Source organism: Sander lucioperca, chromosome 23 (genome assembly GCF_008315115.2).
Source record: "Sander lucioperca isolate FBNREF2018 chromosome 23, SLUC_FBN_1.2, whole genome shotgun sequence".
Classification (NCBI taxonomy): domain Eukaryota; kingdom Metazoa; phylum Chordata; class Actinopteri; order Perciformes; family Percidae; genus Sander; species Sander lucioperca.
The window spans coordinates 3,205,947-3,225,776 of NC_050195.1; the positions used below are offsets into that span (position 1 = coordinate 3,205,947).

General features: G+C 40.7%; 9 non-coding genes across 9 annotated transcripts; 8 read left to right on the plus strand and 1 right to left on the minus strand.

Moving 5' to 3' along the window:
• Nucleotides 1-1,092: 1,092 nt before the first annotated feature.
• Nucleotides 1,093-1,164, plus strand: trnaw-cca. The gene has a single exon. It is a non-coding gene; the product is annotated as a tRNA-Trp (tRNA).
• A 2,038-nt stretch (nt 1,165-3,202) lies between these two features.
• Nucleotides 3,203-3,274, plus strand: trnaw-cca. Its single transcript has one exon. It is a non-coding gene; the product is annotated as a tRNA-Trp (tRNA).
• Nucleotides 3,275-5,292: 2,018 nt separating this feature from the next.
• On the plus strand, nt 5,293-5,364 carry trnaw-cca. Its single transcript has one exon. It is a non-coding gene; the product is annotated as a tRNA-Trp (tRNA).
• Nucleotides 5,365-7,384: 2,020 nt separating this feature from the next.
• On the plus strand, nt 7,385-7,456 carry trnaw-cca. The gene has a single exon. It is a non-coding gene; the product is annotated as a tRNA-Trp (tRNA).
• Nucleotides 7,457-9,476: 2,020 nt separating this feature from the next.
• On the plus strand, nt 9,477-9,548 carry trnaw-cca. The gene has a single exon. It is a non-coding gene; the product is annotated as a tRNA-Trp (tRNA).
• A 1,994-nt stretch (nt 9,549-11,542) lies between these two features.
• On the plus strand, nt 11,543-11,614 carry trnaw-cca. Its single transcript has one exon. It is a non-coding gene; the product is annotated as a tRNA-Trp (tRNA).
• Nucleotides 11,615-14,873: 3,259 nt separating this feature from the next.
• Nucleotides 14,874-14,945, plus strand: trnaw-cca. The gene has a single exon. It is a non-coding gene; the product is annotated as a tRNA-Trp (tRNA).
• A 1,118-nt stretch (nt 14,946-16,063) lies between these two features.
• On the plus strand, nt 16,064-16,135 carry trnaw-cca. Its single transcript has one exon. It is a non-coding gene; the product is annotated as a tRNA-Trp (tRNA).
• Nucleotides 16,136-18,845: 2,710 nt separating this feature from the next.
• Nucleotides 18,846-18,917, minus strand: trnaw-cca. The gene has a single exon. It is a non-coding gene; the product is annotated as a tRNA-Trp (tRNA).
• Between the last annotated feature and the right edge of the window lie 913 nt (nt 18,918-19,830).

The window sequence follows — 19,830 nt, forward strand, 5'->3', positions numbered from 1 at the left end:
AGGGAGGAAAAACACAACTCTGGTCAGGGTGGACTTTACTCTACTGTGTAGAGCCTCCTCCTGCACAATACAGGTTTCACTTAAGCAGCATATTGACAGGTCAAAAGGGAAGACAAGTCCCTCAACCCCTCTGCCTGATGATCCTGTTTACAGACTTTGGGAAAAATCTGTTTATTGCAACAATGTGCAGTGAAGCAGAAGAAATGATTGAGAATGAAAGAGAGGCTACGATGGCTGAAGTTGCCCAGGGCCAGTGGTGTAGTCTACGTGATACGCAGGTATACGCAGTATACCCACTAAGAAAGCTCCAGGATTTCCATATACCCACTTAAAAATGCCCAATGACATGCAACAACATACTTTTTTTATTATATTTTTGATATATTTTCAATTGTCATCCATGTTTTCCTTCTTCACATAGGCTAAATAAAGGTATTTCCACCGTAAATTGGTGCATAAAAGTATATCAGAATACAGGAAATGAAATCGTTGATGCTCAAAACTTCCCTGGGGGAGGACACCCTGACCCCCCACTATGATATGCCCCCCCCAAATTCAGATTCTGGCCAATATTTATATACAGTACAGCATACCTACTACAATACATTAGACTACACCACTGCCCACGGCGGGTCTGTGGTCACAGTCTTAATGGTAATGCTAATATTCACATTATAATGTCACTACACTTTCCGCCTTTTTTTAATAGATAGATAGATAGATAGATAGATAGATAGATAGATAGATAGGAGAGCTCAGATATAAAAGGAGAGAGAGAGGAGCAAGACAAGTAGGAAACCGTCACAGGCCAGACTCGACTAGACCTTCTGCGTCGAGGAATAAACCGCTTTAGGCCTATATGTGCGCCTGCTCTACCAACTGAGCTAACTGGCCACGATCAGCTACTCTTTGGTCTTCTAGTAGATAACTCCGGCCCTGCCTGAACGCTGTTATATTTGTGGCTTTGGATTTTGACCTCATCATTGTTCACATAAACCCATGGTGTCATAGAGTCACAGTCGTAGAGTGTGTTGTGCTGTACTCTTGTCACAACTGTGAGTTTCCCAGAAGACCTAAGTAAGCTCTCCGTGTGACCTTGTGGCGCAACGGTAGCGCGTCTGACTCCAGATCAGAAGGTTGCGTGTTCAAATCACGTCAGGGTCAAAGGTTTTCACACCTATTTCATGAAGTTATGATTACAGTGTCTGGTCCCATCTGGTTGTTGTCAGAATCTAAATACAGGTGTTTATGTGATTGTATTGTGTGTACTGTTACATTGCTTGGAAAATGCCAACATTGGGAATTTCTTACCTGTGGTCCTTTTCTAACCAGGAGTCATTTTACTAAACTGTCTTATTGTCATCTGGTGTATGGATGAAATGCGTCTATTACAGCAATTCCAAACAATGTGAATACGTGGAGCTCCATCAGACCAATTGTTAGCTATACTTTATAATATATGCAAGCCAACACACATTACAGTCTATAGTACTCCACAGTGCTGTTGAGATAGGTCTGGCAATGCAGGACTACAGTCTATATACAGTATAACCAGGGTTCAAAATTAGCACCATCTACCAGCCAAATACTGGTAAAATATGCAAGTGGCTGATAGATTTGCTTTACTCACCAGCCAAAAACATTACGGTAATCTATTGAGTGGCTTGTTAAATTTGAACATTCACTAGCCATTTGGCTGGTGGATGAAAACGTTAATTTTGAACCCTGAGTATAACTGTATCGGCCGATACGCAAGTTCAGGTATCAGAATCGGTATCGGGAAGCAAAAAATGGTATCGGACCATCTCTAATTTTAATTCCCAGAAATCCTCTGCAATGATGGCAGTAAACTGACTTTGGTCACCAACATGGTTTTATAGCAAAACATAAGGACAGAGGAAGCTAAGGATCTAAGGTTGGTAAGTCTAAATTTACCTGGACACAGCTATTGATTGTGTTTCCTGCCAATACACTGACAATGTGTAATAATGTACAGAAATCTGGCACAGTATATGCTCACCTTTGTCTCCCCTGATTTGAATCTCTGTCAAGTTAAGTCTGCTCTCCACTGAGTCCATCTCAACCATCTTTGAAACCAATCAGGGAGGAAAAACACAACTCTGGTCAGGGTGGACTTTACTCTACTGTGTAGAGCCTCCTCCTGCACAATACAGGTTTCACTTAAGCAGCATATTGACAGGTCAAAAGGGAAGACAAGTCCCCCAACCCCTCTGCCTGATGATCCTGTTTACAGACTTTGGGAAAAATCTGTTTTTTGCAGCAATGTGCAGTGAAGCAGAAGAAATGATTGAGAATGAAAGAGAGGCTACGATGGCTGAAGTTGCCCACGGCCAGTGGTGTAGTCTACGTGATACGCAGGTATACGCAGTATACCCACTAAGAAAGCTCCAGGATTTCCATATACCCACTTAAAAATGCCCAATGACACGCAACAACAAACTTTTTTTATTATATTTATGATATATTTTCAATTGTCATCCATGATTTCCTTCTTCACATAGGCTAAATAAAGGTATTTCCGCCATAAATTGGTGCATAAAAGTGTATCAGAATACAGGAAATGAAATCGTTGATGCTCAAAACTTCCCTGGGGGAGGACACCCTGACCCCCCACTATGATATGCCCCCCCCCAAATTCAGATTCTGGCCAATATTTATATACAGTACAGCATACCTAATACAATACATTAGACTACACCACTGCCCACGGCGGGTCTGTGGTCACAGTCTTAATGGTAATGCTAATATTCACATTATAATGTCACTACACTTTCCGCCTTTTTTTAATAGATAGATAGATAGATAGATAGATAGATAGATAGATAGATAGATAGATAGGAGAGCTCAGATATAAAAGGAGAGAGAGAAGAGCATGACAAGTAGGAAACCGTCACAGGCCAGACTCGACTAGACCTTCTGCGTCGAGGAATAAACCGCTTTAGGCCTATATGTGCGCCTGCTCTACCAACTGAGCTAACTGGCCACGATCAGCTACTCTTTGGTCTTCTAGTAGATAACTCCGGCCCTGCCTGAACGCTGTTATATTTGTGGCTTTGGATTTTGACCTCATCATTGTTCACATAAACCCATGGTGTCATAGAGTCACAGTCGTAGAGTGTGTTGTGCTGTACTCTTGTCACAACTGTGAGTTTCCCAGAAGACCTAAGTAAGCTCTCCGTGTGACCTTGTGGCGCAACGGTAGCGCGTCTGACTCCAGATCAGAAGGTTGCGTGTTCAAATCACGTCAGGGTCAAAGGTTTTCACACCTATTTCATGAAGTTATGATTACAGTGTCTGGTCCCATCTGGTTGTTGTCAGAATCTAAATACAGGTGTTTATGTGATTGTATTGTGTGTACTGTTACATTGCTTGGAAAATGCCAACATTGGGAATTTCTTACCTGTGGTCCTTTTCTAACCAGGAGTCATTTTACTAAACTGTCTTATTGTCATCTGGTGTATGGATGAAATGCGTCTATTACAGCAATTCCAAACAATGTGAATACGTGGAGCTCCATCAGACCAATTGTTAGCTGTACTTTATAATATATGCAAGCCAACACACATTACAGTCTATAGTACTCCACAGTGCTGTTGAGATAGGTCTGGCAATGCAGGACTACAGTCTATATACAGTATAACCAGGGTTCAAAATTAGCACCATCTACCAGCCAAATACTGGTAAAATATGCAAGTGGCTGATAGATTTGCTTTACTCACCAGCCAAAAACATTACGGTAATCTATTGAGTGGCTTGTTAAATTTGAACATTCACTAGCCATTTGGCTGGTGGATGAAAACGTTAATTTTGAACCCTGAGTATAACTGTATCGGCCGATACGCAAGTTCAGGTATCAGAATCGGTATCGGGAAGCAAAAAATGGTATCGGACCATCTCTAATTTTAATTCCCAGAAATCCTCTGCAATGATGGCAGTAAACTGACTTTGGTCACCAACATGGTTTTATAGCAAAACATAAGGACAGAGGAAGCTAAGGATCTAAGGTTGGTAAGTCTAAATTTACCTGGACACAGCTATTGATTGTGTTTCCTGTCAATACACTGACAATGTGTAATAATGTACAGAAATCTGGCACAGTATATGCTCACCTCTGTCTCCCCTGATTTGAATCTCTGTCAAGTTAAGTCTGCTCTCCACTGAGTCCATCTCAACCATCTTTGAAACCAATCAGGGAGGAAAAACACAACTCTGGTCAGGGTGGACTTTACTCTACTGTGTAGAGCCTCCTCCTGCACAATACAGGTTTCACTTAAGCAGCATATTGACAGGTCAAAAGGGAAGACAAGTCCCCCAACCCCTCTGCCTGATGATCCTGTTTACAGACTTTGGGAAAAATCTGTTTTTTGCAGCAATGTGCAGTGAAGCAGAAGAAATGATTGAGAATGAAAGAGAGGCTACGATGGCTGAAGTTGCCCACGGCCAGTGGTGTAGTCTACGTGATACGCAGGTATACGCAGTATACCCACTAAGAAAGCTCCAGGATTTCCATATACCCACTTAAAAATGCCCAATGACATGCAACAACATACTTTTTTTATTATATTTTTGATATATTTTCAATTGTCATCCATGTTTTCCTTCTTCACATAGGCTAAATAAAGGTATTTCCACCGTAAATTGGTGCATAAAAGTATATCAGAATACAGGAAATGAAATCGTTGATGCTCAAAACTTCCCTGGGGGAGGACACCCTGACCCCCCACTATGATATGCCCCCCCCCAAATTCAGATTCTGGCCAATATTTATATACAGTACAGCATACCTACTACAATACATTAGACTACACCACTGCCCACGGCGGGTCTGTGGTCACAGTCTTAATGGTAATGCTAATATTCACATTATAATGTCACTACACTTTCCGCCTTTTTTTAATAGATAGATAGATAGATAGATAGATAGATAGGAGAGCTCAGATATAAAAGGAGAGAGAGAGGAGCAAGACAAGTAGGAAACCGTCACAGGCCAGACTCGACTAGACCTTCTGCGTCGAGGAATAAACCGCTTTAGGCCTATATGTGCGCCTGCTCTACCAACTGAGCTAACTGGCCACGATCAGCTACTCTTTGGTCTTCTAGTAGATAACTCCGGCCCTGCCTGAACGCTGTTATATTTGTGGCTTTGGATTTTGACCTCATCATTGTTCACATAAACCCATGGTGTCATAGAGTCACAGTCGTAGAGTGTGTTGTGCTGTACTCTTGTCACAACTGTGAGTTTCCCAGAAGACCTAAGTAAGCTCTCCGTGTGACCTTGTGGCGCAACGGTAGCGCGTCTGACTCCAGATCAGAAGGTTGCGTGTTCAAATCACGTCAGGGTCAAAGGTTTTCACACCTATTTCATGAAGTTATGATTACAGTGTCTGGTCCCATCTGGTTGTTGTCAGAATCTAAATACAGGTGTTTATGTGATTGTATTGTGTGTACTGTTACATTGCTTGGAAAATGCCAACATTGGGAATTTCTTACCTGTGGTCCTTTTCTAACCAGGAGTCATTTTACTAAACTGTCTTATTGTCATCTGGTGTATGGATGAAATGCGTCTATTACAGCAATTCCAAACAATGTGAATACGTGGAGCTCCATCAGACCAATTGTTAGCTGTACTTTATAATATATGCAAGCCAACACACATTACAGTCTATAGTACTCCACAGTGCTGTTGAGATAGGTCTGGCAATGCAGGACTACAGTCTATATACAGTATAACCAGGGTTCAAAATTAGCACCATCTACCAGCCAAATACTGGTAAAATATGCAAGTGGCTGATAGATTTGCTTTACTCACCAGCCAAAAACATTACGGTAATCTATTGAGTGGCTTGTTAAATTTGAACATTCACTAGCCATTTGGCTGGTGGATGAAAACGTTAATTTTGAACCCTGAGTATAACTGTATCGGCCGATACGCAAGTTCAGGTATCAGAATCGGTATCGGGAAGCAAAAAATGGTATCGGACCATCTCTAATTTTAATTCCCAGAAATCCTCTGCAATGATGGCAGTAAACTGACTTTGGTCACCAACATGGTTTTATAGCAAAACATAAGGACAGAGGAAGCTAAGGATCTAAGGTTGGTAAGTCTAAATTTACCTGGACACAGCTATTGATTGTGTTTCCTGTCAATACACTGACAATGTGTAATAATGTACAGAATCTGGCACAGTATATGCTCACCTCTGTCTCCCCTGATTTGAATCTCTGTCAAGTTAAGTCTGCTCTCCACTGAGTCCATCTCAACCATCTTTGAAACCAATCAGGGAGGAAAAACACAACTCTGGTCAGGGTGGACTTTACTCTACTGTGTAGAGCCTCCTCCTGCACAATACAGGTTTCACTTAAGCAGCATATTGACAGGTCAAAAGGGAAGACAAGTCCCCCAACCCCTCTGCCTGATGATCCTGTTTACAGACTTTGGGAAAAATCTGTTTTTTGCAGCAATGTGCAGTGAAGCAGAAGAAATGATTGAGAATGAAAGAGAGGCTACGATGGCTGAAGTTGCCCACGGCCAGTGGTGTAGTCTACGTGATACGCAGGTATACGCAGTATACCCACTAAGAAAGCTCCAGGATTTCCATATACCCACTTAAAAATGCCCAATGACATGCAACAACATACTTTTTTTATTATATTTTTGATATATTTTCAATTGTCATCCATGTTTTCCTTCTTCACATAGGCTAAATAAAGGTATTTCCACCGTAAATTGGTGCATAAAAGTATATCAGAATACAGGAAATGAAATCGTTGATGCTCAAAACTTCCCTGGGGGAGGACACCCTGACCCCCCACTATGATATGCCCCCCCCCAATTCAGATTCTGGCCAATATTTATATACAGTACAGCATACCTACTACAATACATTAGACTACACCACTGCCCACGGCGGGTCTGTGGTCACAGTCTTAATGGTAATGCTAATATTCACATTATAATGTCACTACACTTTCCGCCTTTTTTTAATAGATAGATAGATAGATAGATAGATAGATAGATAGGACAGCTCAGATATAAAAGGAGAGAGAGAGGAGCAAGACAAGTAGGAAACCGTCACAGGCCAGACTCGACTAGACCTTCTGCGTCGAGGAATAAACCGCTTTAGGCCTATATGTGCGCCTGCTCTACCAACTGAGCTAACTGGCCACGATCAGCTACTCTTTGGTCTTCTAGTAGATAACTCCGGCCCTGCCTGAACGCTGTTATATTTGTGGCTTTGGATTTTGACCTCATCATTGTTCACATAAACCCATGGTGTCATAGAGTCACAGTCGTAGAGTGTGTTGTGCTGTACTCTTGTCACAACTGTGAGTTTCCCAGAAGACCTAAGTAAGCTCTCCGTGTGACCTTGTGGCGCAACGGTAGCGCGTCTGACTCCAGATCAGAAGGTTGCGTGTTCAAATCACGTCAGGGTCAAAGGTTTTCACACCTATTTCATGAAGTTATGATTACAGTGTCTGGTCCCATCTGGTTGTTGTCAGAATCTAAATACAGGTGTTCATGTGATTGTATTGTGTTTACTGTTACATTGCTTGGAAAATGCCAACATTGGGAATTTCTTACCTGTGGTCCTTTTCTAACCAGGAGTCATTTTACTAAACTGTCTTATTGTCATCTGGTGTATGGATGAAATGCCTCTATTACAGCAATTCCAAACAATGTGAATACGTGGAGCTCCATCAGACCAATTGTTAGCTATACTTTATAATATATGCAAGCCAACACACATTACAGTCTATAGTACTCCACAGTGCTGTTGAGATAGGTCTGGCAATGCAGGACTACAGTCTATATACAGTATAACCAGGGTTCAAAATTAGCACCATCTACCAGCCAAATACTGGTAAAATATGCAAGTGGCTGATAGATTTGCTTTACTCACCAGCCAAAACATTACGGTAATCTATTGAGTGGCTTGTTAAATTTGAACATTCACTAGCCATTTGGCTGGTGGATGAAAACGTTAATTTTGAACCCTGAGTATAACTGTATCGGCCGATACGCAAGTTCAGGTATCAGAATCGGTATCGGGAAGCAAAAATGGTATCGGACCATCTCTAATTTTAATTCCCAGAAATCCTCTGCAATGATGGCAGTAAACTGACTTTGGTCACCAACATGGTTTTATAGCAAAACATAAGGACAGAGGAAGCTAAGGATCTAAGGTTGGTAAGTCTAAATTTACCTGGACACAGCTATTGATTGTGTTTCCTGCCAATACACTGACAATGTGTAATAATGTACAGAAATCTGGCACAGTATATGCTCACCTTTGTCTCCCCTGATTTGAATCTCTGTCAAGTTAAGTCTGCTCTCCACTGAGTCCATCTCAACCATCTTTGAAACCAATCAGGGAGGAAAAACACAACTCTGGTCAGGGTGGACTTTACTCTACTGTGTAGAGCCTCCTCCTGCACAATACAGGTTTCACTTAAGCAGCATATTGACAGGTCAAAAGGGAAGACAAGTCCCCCAACCCCTCTGCCTGATGATCCTGTTTACAGACTTTGGGAAAAATCTGTTTTTTGCAGCAATGTGCAGTGAAGCAGAAGAAATGATTGAGAATGAAAGAGAGGCTACGATGGCTGAAGTTGCCCACGGCCAGTGGTGTAGTCTACGTGATACGCAGGTATACGCAGTATACCCACTAAGAAAGCTCCAGGATTTCCATATACCCACTTAAAAATGCCCAATGACATGCAACAACATACTTTTTTTATTATATTTTTGATATATTTTCAATTGTCATCCATGTTTTCCTTCTTCACATAGGCTAAATAAAGGTATTTCCACCGTAAATTGGTGCATAAAAGTATATCAGAATACAGGAAATGAAATCGTTGATGCTCAAAACTTCCCTGGGGGAGGACACCCTGACCCCCCCACTATGATATGCCCCCCCCCAAATTCAGATTCTGGCCAATATTTATATACAGTACAGCATACCTACTACAATACATTAGACTACACCACTGCCCACGGCGGTCTGTGGTCACAGTCTTAATGGTAATGCTAATATTCACATTATAATGTCACTACACTTTCCGCCTTTTTTTAATAGATAGATAGATAGATAGATAGATAGATAGATAGGAGAGCTCAGATATAAAAGGAGAGAGAGAGGAGCAAGACAAGTAGGAAACCGTCACAGGCCAGACTCGACTAGACCTTCTGCGTCGAGGAATAAACCGCTTTAGGCCTATATGTGCGCCTGCTCTACCAACTGAGCTAACTGGCCACGATCAGCTACTCTTTGGTCTTCTAGTAGATAACTCCGGCCCTGCCTGAACGCTGTTATATTTGTGGCTTTGGATTTTGACCTCATCATTGTTCACATAAACCCATGGTGTCATAGAGTCACAGTCGTAGAGTGTGTTGTGCTGTACTCTTGTCACAACTGTGAGTTTCCCAGAAGACCTAAGTAAGCTCTCCGTGTGACCTTGTGGCGCAACGGTAGCGCGTCTGACTCCAGATCAGAAGGTTGCGTGTTCAAATCACGTCAGGGTCAAAGGTTTTCACACCTATTTCATGAAGTTATGATTACAGTGTCTGGTCCCATCTGGTTGTTGTCAGAATCTAAATACAGGTGTTTATGTGATTGTATTGTGTGTACTGTTACATTGCTTGGAAAATGCCAACATTGGGAATTTCTTACCTGTGGTCCTTTTCTAACCAGGAGTCATTTTACTAAACTGTCTTATTGTCATCTGGTGTATGGATGAAATGCGTCTATTACAGCAATTCCAAACAATGTGAATACGTGGAGCTCCATCAGACCAATTGTTAGCTGTACTTTATAATATATGCAAGCCAACACACATTACAGTCTATAGTACTCCACAGTGCTGTTGAGATAGGTCTGGCAATGCAGGACTACAGTCTATATACAGTATAACCAGGGTTCAAAATTAGCACCATCTACCAGCCAAATACTGGTAAAATATGCAAGTGGCTGATAGATTTGCTTTACTCACCAGCCAAAAACATTACGGTAATCTATTGAGTGGCTTGTTAAATTTGAACATTCACTAGCCATTTGGCTGGTGGATGAAAACGTTAATTTTGAACCCTGAGTATAACTGTATCGGCCGATACGCAAGTTCAGGTATCAGAATCGGTATCGGGAAGCAAAAAATGGTATCGGACCATCTCTAATTTTAATTCCCAGAAATCCTCTGCAATGATGGCAGTAAACTGACTTTGGTCACCAACATGGTTTTATAGCAAAACATAAGGACAGAGGAAGCTAAGGATCTAAGGTTGGTAAGTCTAAATTTACCTGGACACAGCTATTGATTGTGTTTCCTGCCAATACACTGACAATGTGTAATAATGTACAGAAATCTGGCACAGTATATGCTCACCTTTGTCTCCCCTGATTTGAATCTCTGTCAAGTTAAGTCTGCTCTCCACTGAGTCCATCTCAACCATCTTTGAAACCAATCAGGGAGGAAAAACACAACTCTGGTCAGGGTGGACTTTACTCTACTGTGTAGAGCCTCCTCCTGCACAATACAGGTTTCACTTAAGCAGCATATTGACAGGTCAAAAGGGAAGACAAGTCCCCCAACCCCTCTGCCTGATGATCCTGTTTACAGACTTTGGGAAAAATCTGTTTATTGCAACAATGTGCAGTGAAGCAGAAGGAATGATTGAGAATGAAAGAGAGGCTACGATGGCTGAAGTTGCCCACGGCCAGTGGTGTAGTCTACGTGATACGCAGGTATACGCAGTATACCCACTAAGAAAGCTCCAGGATTTCCATATACCCATTTAAAAATGCCCAATGACATGCAACAACATACTTTTTTTATTATATTTTTGATATATTTTCAATTGTCATCCATGTTTTCCTTCTTAACATAGGCTAAATAAAGGTATTTCCACCGTAAATTGGTGCATAAAAGTATATCAGAATACAGGAAATGAAATCGTTGATGCTCAAAACTTCCCTGGGGGAGGACACCCTGACCCCCCACTATGATATGCCCCCCCCCCAAATTCAGATTCTGGCCAATATTTATATACAGTACAGCATACCTAATACAATACATTAGACTACACCACTGCCCACGGCGGGTCTGTGGTCACAGTCTTAATGGTAATGCTAATATTCACATTATAATGTCACTACACTTTCCGCCTTTTTTTAATAGATAGGATAGATAGATATAAAAGGGGAGAGAGAGGACCAAGACATGCAGGAAACTGTCACAGGCCGGACTCGACTAGACCTTCTGCATCGAGGAATAAACCTCTTTAGGCCTATATGTGCACCTGCTCTACCAACTGAGCTAACTGGCCACGATCAGCTACTCTTTGGTCTTCTAGTAGATAACTCCGGCCCTGCCTGAACACTGTTATATTTGTGGCTCTGGATTTTGACCTCATCATTGTTCACATAAACCCATGGTGTCAGAGAGTCACAGTCATAGAGTGTGTTGTGCTGTACTCTTGTCACAACTGTGAGTTTCCCAGGAGACCTAGGTGAGCTCACTGTGGGACCTTGTGGCGCAAAGGTAGCGCGTCTGACTCCAGATCAGAAGGTTGCGTGTTCAAATCACGTCAGGGTCAAAGGTTTTCACACCCATTTCATGATATTACAATTACACAGTCTGTTCCCTTCAACTTGTTGTCAGAATCTAAATACAGCTGTTTATGTGACTGTATTGTGTGTATTGTTACATTGCTAGGAAAAAGCCAACATTGGGGTTTTCTTACCCAAGGTCCTTTTCTAACCAGGAGTCATTTGACTAAACTGTCTTATTGTCATCTGGTGTATGGATGAAATGCGTCTATTACAGCAATTCCAAACAATGTGAATACGTGGAGCTCCATCAGACCAACTGTTAGCTATACTTTATAATATATGCAAGCCAACACACATTACAGTCTATAGTACTCCACAGTGCTGTTGAGACAGGTCTGGCAATGCAAGAGAAAGAAAGAGAGGCTACGATGGCTGAAGTTGCCCACGGCCAGTGGTGTAGTCTACGTGATACGCAGGTATACGCAGTATACCCACTAAGAAAGCTCCAGGATTTCCATATACCCACTTAAAAATGCCCAATGACATGCAACAACATACTTTCTTTATTATATTTTTGATATATTTTGAATTGTCATCTGTGTTTTCCTTCTTCACATAGGCTAAATAAAGGTATTTCCGCCGTAAATTGGTGCATAAAAGTGTATCAGAATACAGGAAATGAAGTCGTTGATGCTCAAAACTTCCCTGGGGGAGGACACCCTGACCCCCCACTATGATATGCCCCCCCTCCCCCAAATTCAGATTCTGGCCAATATTTATATACAGTACAGTATACCTACTACAATACATTAGACTACACCACTGCCCACGGCGGGTCTGTGGTCACAGTCTTAATGGTAATGCTAATATTCACAGTAATTATAATGTCACTACACTGGAATTACAGTAGGACCTACTGAACATAGGATTTCTCTGTTCGCAGATGATGTGATCTTATTTATTTCGAATCTAAACACATCAATAAGGATCACTCTGGAAATCATCCAGTTATTTAGTGAAATTTCAGGTTACAAGCTCAATAAAACCAAGTCTTTTATTTTATTGTTAAATGAACATGAAAGAGCAAACCCAATCCCAGATGTTATACAGTTTAATGTTGTGACACAATTTGAGTACTTGGGGATACAGATTTTACCAAGTTTAGAAAAAATAGTTGAGGTAAATTATAATCTTTTAGTAACAGGAATGCAAAATTCAGTTGATAGATGGATGCCGCTGCCAATATCTATAATTGGGAGAATTAATATTTTAAAAATGAACATTCTTCCAAAGCTACTATATATGTTTCAGAATATTCCCCTTTCACCCCCGTTTGGTTTTTTCTCACAGATGAAAAAAATGTTTATACGTTTTCTCTGGAACAATAAAAGGGCAAGACTTTGTTTGTCTTTACTGTACTTGCCTTATGAACGTGGAGGTTTGAAATGTCCTAATTTTAAGCTGTACTATTGGGCTGCGCAGCTAAGGTCTATTATGTTTTATTATACTAATCACTCACCACATTGGATAGAAATGGAATCACAAGGATTAAACTTACCTCTTCCCTCTTATATATACTCAAATACAATAAGAAAACTATTAAGAGAAATTAAAAATCCAATTCTTAAAAACATGATAAAAGTATGGAGTGATGTGAAGACACTTTTGAAAGATTCACATTGTCTGTCTCAAATTAGGCCATTATGGGGCAACCAATTTTTTCCACCAGGCAGGGCAGACGCAACATTTAAGTTATGGAAAACTAAGGGACTGAGAATGGTTCGAGATGTGTATTTGCCAGAATCTGACATACTTATGACCTTCCAAGAATTACAAGATAAATTTCATTTAGATAAAAAACATTTCTTTAAATATCTCCAACTCAGGAGTTTTATAAGAGCAAGTCAAAACAATATATTTACGAAACCCACCACTTCAGACTTGGAAGAATTGTTGTTGAAAGATAGTCAAAAGAAAGGCATTATTTCTCAGTTTTATAATCTGATTATGTCTTACGTTCATGAAAGTTCTCATGATAGATTTAGAGCTTGGAAGGATGATTTGTCAATGCAACTTTCAGAGGAAGACTGGCAGGATGCATGCACTTTAGCCCAAACAACATCAATAAATACTCGTCTTAAAGTTATTCAATTTAAATGGTTAATGCGAACATATGTGACACCAGTGGCGCTCTGTCGATATAATGGAAACATTCCTGATGTGTGCTCAAAGTGTGAACAATGTGAGGAACACTGGTTCACTGTATGTGGCATTGTACAAAAATTACACTCTTTTGGGAAGAAGTAAGAGACATTATTCAAAATATTATTTCCAAACAAATAATATTAGAGCCAAAATTGTTTTTATTGGGCTTATATCCAGAGAAGCATAAGTATACAAAAAATGAACGTACATTTATAGACCTTAGTCTGCTTAACGCCAAAAGATGTATAGCTTTATTTTGGAAAAAAACATGTAGACCAAGAGGCACTTTATGGTTACGGCAGATGCTGTCTGCTCTGCCACTAGAGAGGATTACATATGTGCTAAAAAGCAAACAGGGACTTTTTGAGAATATCTGGAATACTTTTATTGATTATGTCAAAGATTTGGATTTAACAGATGACAATGACTGAGATGTGTGGACACTGCAGTTCACTTCTGTACAACAATTTGTATCACCTGATTTGTATAATTCATATATTTTATTTTAGTTTATATTTTTATTTTAAAATAAGTGATAAATATTTATAGATTGTTGCTTTGTAAAGAGATGTTTTTCTGATAGGCATTGTGGTTGTTTGTCTTGTGTTTGTGTATGCATAAAACTCAATAAATATATTCTGGCAAAAACAAAATTATAATGTCACTACACTGACATGACCCAAAAGGCCCTGGGTGGATGTACCAGCTGATGGATGCTGATGTGGTATGACAACTAATGTAACAGAAGTTTTTTGTCAAACAATCAAAGTTTCACAAATCGCAATAACTAGAGATGGGAGTTGATCAGCTACTTCTATTTAATTTTTTTTTCAAGATTTTTCCGCCTTTTTTTAATAGATAGATAGATAGATAGATAGATAGATAGATAGATAGGACAGCTTAGATATAAAAGGGGAGAGAGAGGACCAAGACATGCAGGAAACTGTCACAGGCCGGACTCGACTAACGGATTTTGACCTCATCATTGTTCACATAAACCCATGGTGTCATAGAGTAACAGACAGTCATAGAGTGTGTTGTGCTGTACTCTTGTCACAACTGTGAGTTTCCCAGGAGACCTAGGTAAACTCACTGTGTGACCTTGTGGCGCAACGGTAGCGCGTCTGACTCCAGATCAGAAGGTTGCGTGTTCAAATCACGTCAGGGTCAAAGATTTCCACACCAATTTCATGATATTACAATTACACGGTCTGGTCCCTTCAACTTGTTGTCAGAATCTAAATACAGTTGTTTATGTGACTGGATTGTGTGTATTGTTACATTGCTAGGAAAAAGCCAACATTGGGGTTTTTTTTACCTGTGGTCCTTTTCTAACCAGGAGTCATTTGACTAAACTGTCTTATTGTCATCTGGTGTATAGATGAAATGCCTCTATTACAGCAATTCCTAACAATGTGAATACGTGGAGCTCCATCAGACCAACTGTTAGCTATACTTTATAATATATGCAAGCCAACACACATTACAGTCTATAGTACTCCACAGTGCTGTTGAGATAGGTCTGCCAATGCGAGACTAAAGTCTATATACAGTATAACTGTATCGGCCGATACGCAAGTTCAGGGATCAGAATCGGTTTTTATTATATTTTTGATATATTTTCAATTGTCATCCATGTTTTCCTTCTTCACATAGGCTAAATAAAGGTATTTCCACCGTAAATTGGTGCATAAAAGTGTATCAGAATACAGGAAATGAAATCGTTGATGCTCAAAACTTCCCTGGGGAGGACACCCTGACCCCCCACTATGATATGCCCCCCCAAATTCAGATTCTGGCCAATATTTATATACAGTACAGCATACCTAATACAATACATTAGACTACACCACTGCCCACGGCGGGTCTGTGGTCACAGTCTTAATGGTAATGCTAATATTCACATTATAATGTCACTACACTTTCCGCCTTTTTTTAATAGATAGGATAGATTGATATAAAAGGGGAGAGAGAGGACCAAGACATGCAGGAAACTGTCACAGGCCGGACTCGACTAGACCTTCTGCATCGAGGAATAAACCTCTTTAGGCCTATATGTGCACCTGCTCTACCAACTGAGCTAACTGGCCACGATCAGCTACTCTTTGGTCTTCTAGTAGATAACTCCAGCCCTGCCTGAACACTGTTATATTTGTGGCTCTGGATTTTGACCTCATCATTGTTCACATAAACCCATGGTGTCAGAGAGTCACAGTCATAGAGTGTGTTGTGCTGTACTCTTGTCACAACTGTGAGTTTCCCAGGAGACCTAGGTAAATTCTCTGTGTGACCTTGTGGCGCAACGGTAGCGCGTCTGACTCCAGATCAGAAGGTTGCGTGTTCAAATCACGTCAGGGTCAAAAGTTTTCACACCTATTTCATGACATTACGATTACAGCGTCTGGTCCCTTCAACTTGTTGTCAGAATCTAAATGCAGCTGTTTATGTGACTGGATTGTATGTATTGTTACATTGCTAGGAAAAAGCCAACATTGGGAATTTCTTACCTGTGGTCCTTTTCTAACCAGGAGTCATTTTACTAAACTGTCTTATTGTCATCTGGTGTATGGATGAAATGCCTCTATTACAGCAATTCCAAACAATATGAATACGTGGAGCTCCATCAGACCAACTGTTAGCTATACTTTATAATATATGCAAGCCAACACACATTACAGTCTATAGTACTCCACAGTGCTGTTGAGATAGGTCTGGCAATGCAGGACTACAGTCTATATACAGTATAACCAGGGTTCAAAATTAGCACCATCTACCAGCCAAATACTGGTAAAATATGCAAGTGGCTGATAGATTTGCTTTACTCACCAGCCAAAAACATTACGGTAATCTATTGAGTGGCTTGTTAAATTTGAACATTCACTAGCCATTTGGCTGGTGGATGAAAACGTTAATTTTGAACCCTGAGTATAACTGTATCGGCCGATACGCAAGTTCAGGTATCAGAATCGGTATCGGGAAGCAAAAAATGGTATCGGACCATCTCTAATTTTAATTCCCAGAAATCCTCTGCAATGATGGCAGTAAACTGACTTTGGTCACCAACATGGTTTTATAGCAAAACATAAGGACAGAGGAAGCTAAGGATCTAAGGTTGGTAAGTCTAAATTTACCTGGACACAGCTATTGATTGTGTTTCCTGCCAATACACTGACAATGTGTAATAATGTACAGAAATCTGGCCCAGTATATGCTCACCTTTGTCTCCCCTGATTTGAATCTCTGTCAAGTTAAGTCTGCTCTCCACTGAGTCCATCTCAACCATCTTTGAAACCAATCAGGGAGGAAAAACACAACTCTGGTCAGGGTGGACTTTACTCTACTGTGTAGAGCCTCCTCCTGCACAATACAGGTTTCACTTAAGCAGCATATTGACAGGTCAAAAGGGAAGACAAGTCCCCCAACCCCTCTGCCTGATGATCCTGTTTACAGACTTTGGGAAAAATCTGTTTATTGCAACAATGTGCAGTGAAGCAGAAGAAATGATTGAGAATGAAAGAGAGGCTACGATGGCTGAAGTTGCCCACGGCCAGTGGTGTAGTCTACGTGATACGCAGGTATACGCAGTATACCCACTAAGAAAGCTCCAGGATTTCCATATACCCACTTAAAAATGCCCAATGACATGCAACAACATATTTTTTTTATTATATTTTTGATATATTTTGAATTGTCATCCATGTTTTCCTTCTTCACATAGGCTAAATAAAGGTATTTCCACCGTAAATTGGTGCATAAAAATGTATCAGAATACAGGAAATGAAATCGTTGATGCTCAAAACTTCCCTGGGGGAGGACACCCTGACCCCCCACTATGATATCCCCCCCCCCCAAATTCAGATTCTGTCCAATATTTATATACAGTACAGCATACCTACTACAATACATTAGACTACACCACTGCCCACGGCGGGTCTGTGGTCACAGTCTTAATGGTAATGCTAATATTCACATTATAATGTCACTACACTTTCTGCCTTTTTTAATAGATAGGATAGATAGATAGATAGATAGATAGATAGATAGATAGATAGATAGATAGATAGATAGATAGATAGATAGGACAGCTCAGATATAAAAGGGGAGAGAGTACCAAGACATGCAGGAAACTGTCACAGGCCGGACTCGACTAGACCTTCTGCGTCAAGGAATAAACCTCTTTAGGACTATATGTGCGCCTGCTCTACCAACTGAGCTAACTGGCCACGATCAGCTACTCTTTGGTCTTCTAGTAGATACCTCCGGCCCTGCCTGAACACTGTTATATTTGTGGCTCTGGATTTTGACCTCATCATTGTTCACATAAACCCATGGTGTCAGAGAGTCACAGTCATAGAGTGTGTTGTGCTGTACTCTTGTCACAACTGTGAGTTTCCCAGGAGACCTAAGTGAGCTTTCTGTGGGACCTTGTGGGGCAATGGTAGCATGTCTGACTCCAGATCAGAAGTTTGCATGTTCAAGTCATGTCAGGGTCAGTGATTTTCACACCCATTTCATGACATTACTATTACAGTGTCTGGTCCTTTCCAGTTGTTCTCAGAATCTAAATACAGCTGCTTATATGACTTGTTACATTGCTAGGAAAAAGCCAACATGGGGAATTTCTTCCTTTTCTAACCAGGAGTCATTTTATTAAACTGTCTTAATTGTCATCTGGTGTATGGATGAAATGCCTCTATTACAGCAGTTTCAAACAATGTGAATACGTGGAGCTCCATCAGACCAACTGTTAGCTATACTTTATAATATATGCAAGCCAACACACATTACAGTCTATAGTACTCCACAGTGCTGTTGAGATAGGTCTGGCAATGCGAGACTACTGTCTATATACAGCATAACTAAGCTATAAAGTGAAAAAAAACAACTCAATGACAGTTTACATTATTAGTTTGAAAAACAGCTGAGGTTTGTCGCAATATGCCTTTGCGGTGTGTTACATATTACTTGTCATGTTGCACAGGACAATCATTGTATGTTTATTGTACATTCGGCATCAATGTAGTTAGTCATACTGAACGTAACATCCAGTCCTTTGCAGTTGAAAAGATATGACCCCGACGTGATTTGAACACGCAACCTTCTGATCTGGAGTCAGACGCGCTACCGTTGCGCCACGAGGTCCTGTATTGCTAATACGGCCATAAAAAAAACTTATAAGAAGAGAAGGATAGAATAGTGTGTAGCGTTTTTACTGTGTGTTTGTATCCCACCGTTTGGATCACTAATTACACATCAGATAATCATGGCGAATATGCGATGCATGAAGGACATTCTTAACGCTCCCTCCCTACCACAGGAGTCTCGTGGCTGACTGAACAATACTATGTTATGCCCATACTGTTTCTTCTTCCTTCCTAATGAAAATTTCTCACTCATTTTGGCCTGCGTCAGCACCATGGACAGCCGCCAGCACAACAGCTGGCTCACGGGCTCAATGAGCTGCGTACTGAACGCGCATGTGCGCATGACGCAGTTTTTTTTAAGTTGCCATTCACACGAATACATTGGACGGGGCAGTTAGCTGCTCATCTAAAGCTTGAAATGTGTTCATACTCAGTTACTCACTATACTTTACTATTCACTTTCCTATATTTAGTATTTAGTATTTTTTGAGTCAATGCTTTATGTCCTTGAAGAGACGAATGCTGGGAAGGTTTTTCACACTATTAATTCATCCATATTACAAATAATGATGGCTGAATTCCATTTCGGTGCTTCCGTTGCAGAATCCTGGTATTTACATATGGCTACCACTGTCACACTGCCGTGGCTCACAGGGGAATTTCACTAGAACTGCGCCATTGTTAATGTTAGTAAGGTCTGTGCTTTTCCTACTATAATGAGTCAAAATGTCTGATGAGAAATGTGAAAGTCTGGGGCCCAATCCAGTGGGTTCTGTTAAGTTACAGCTGTTCACTAGTTTCTAATAAACTGATACATACCCAGCCCATTGGTAGCGATTTTGGGGGCCACTCGTGTCCTCTCCTCCGTCAATAAATTTGAAAGAAGAGCCATTCAGTTTGGGATGGTGATT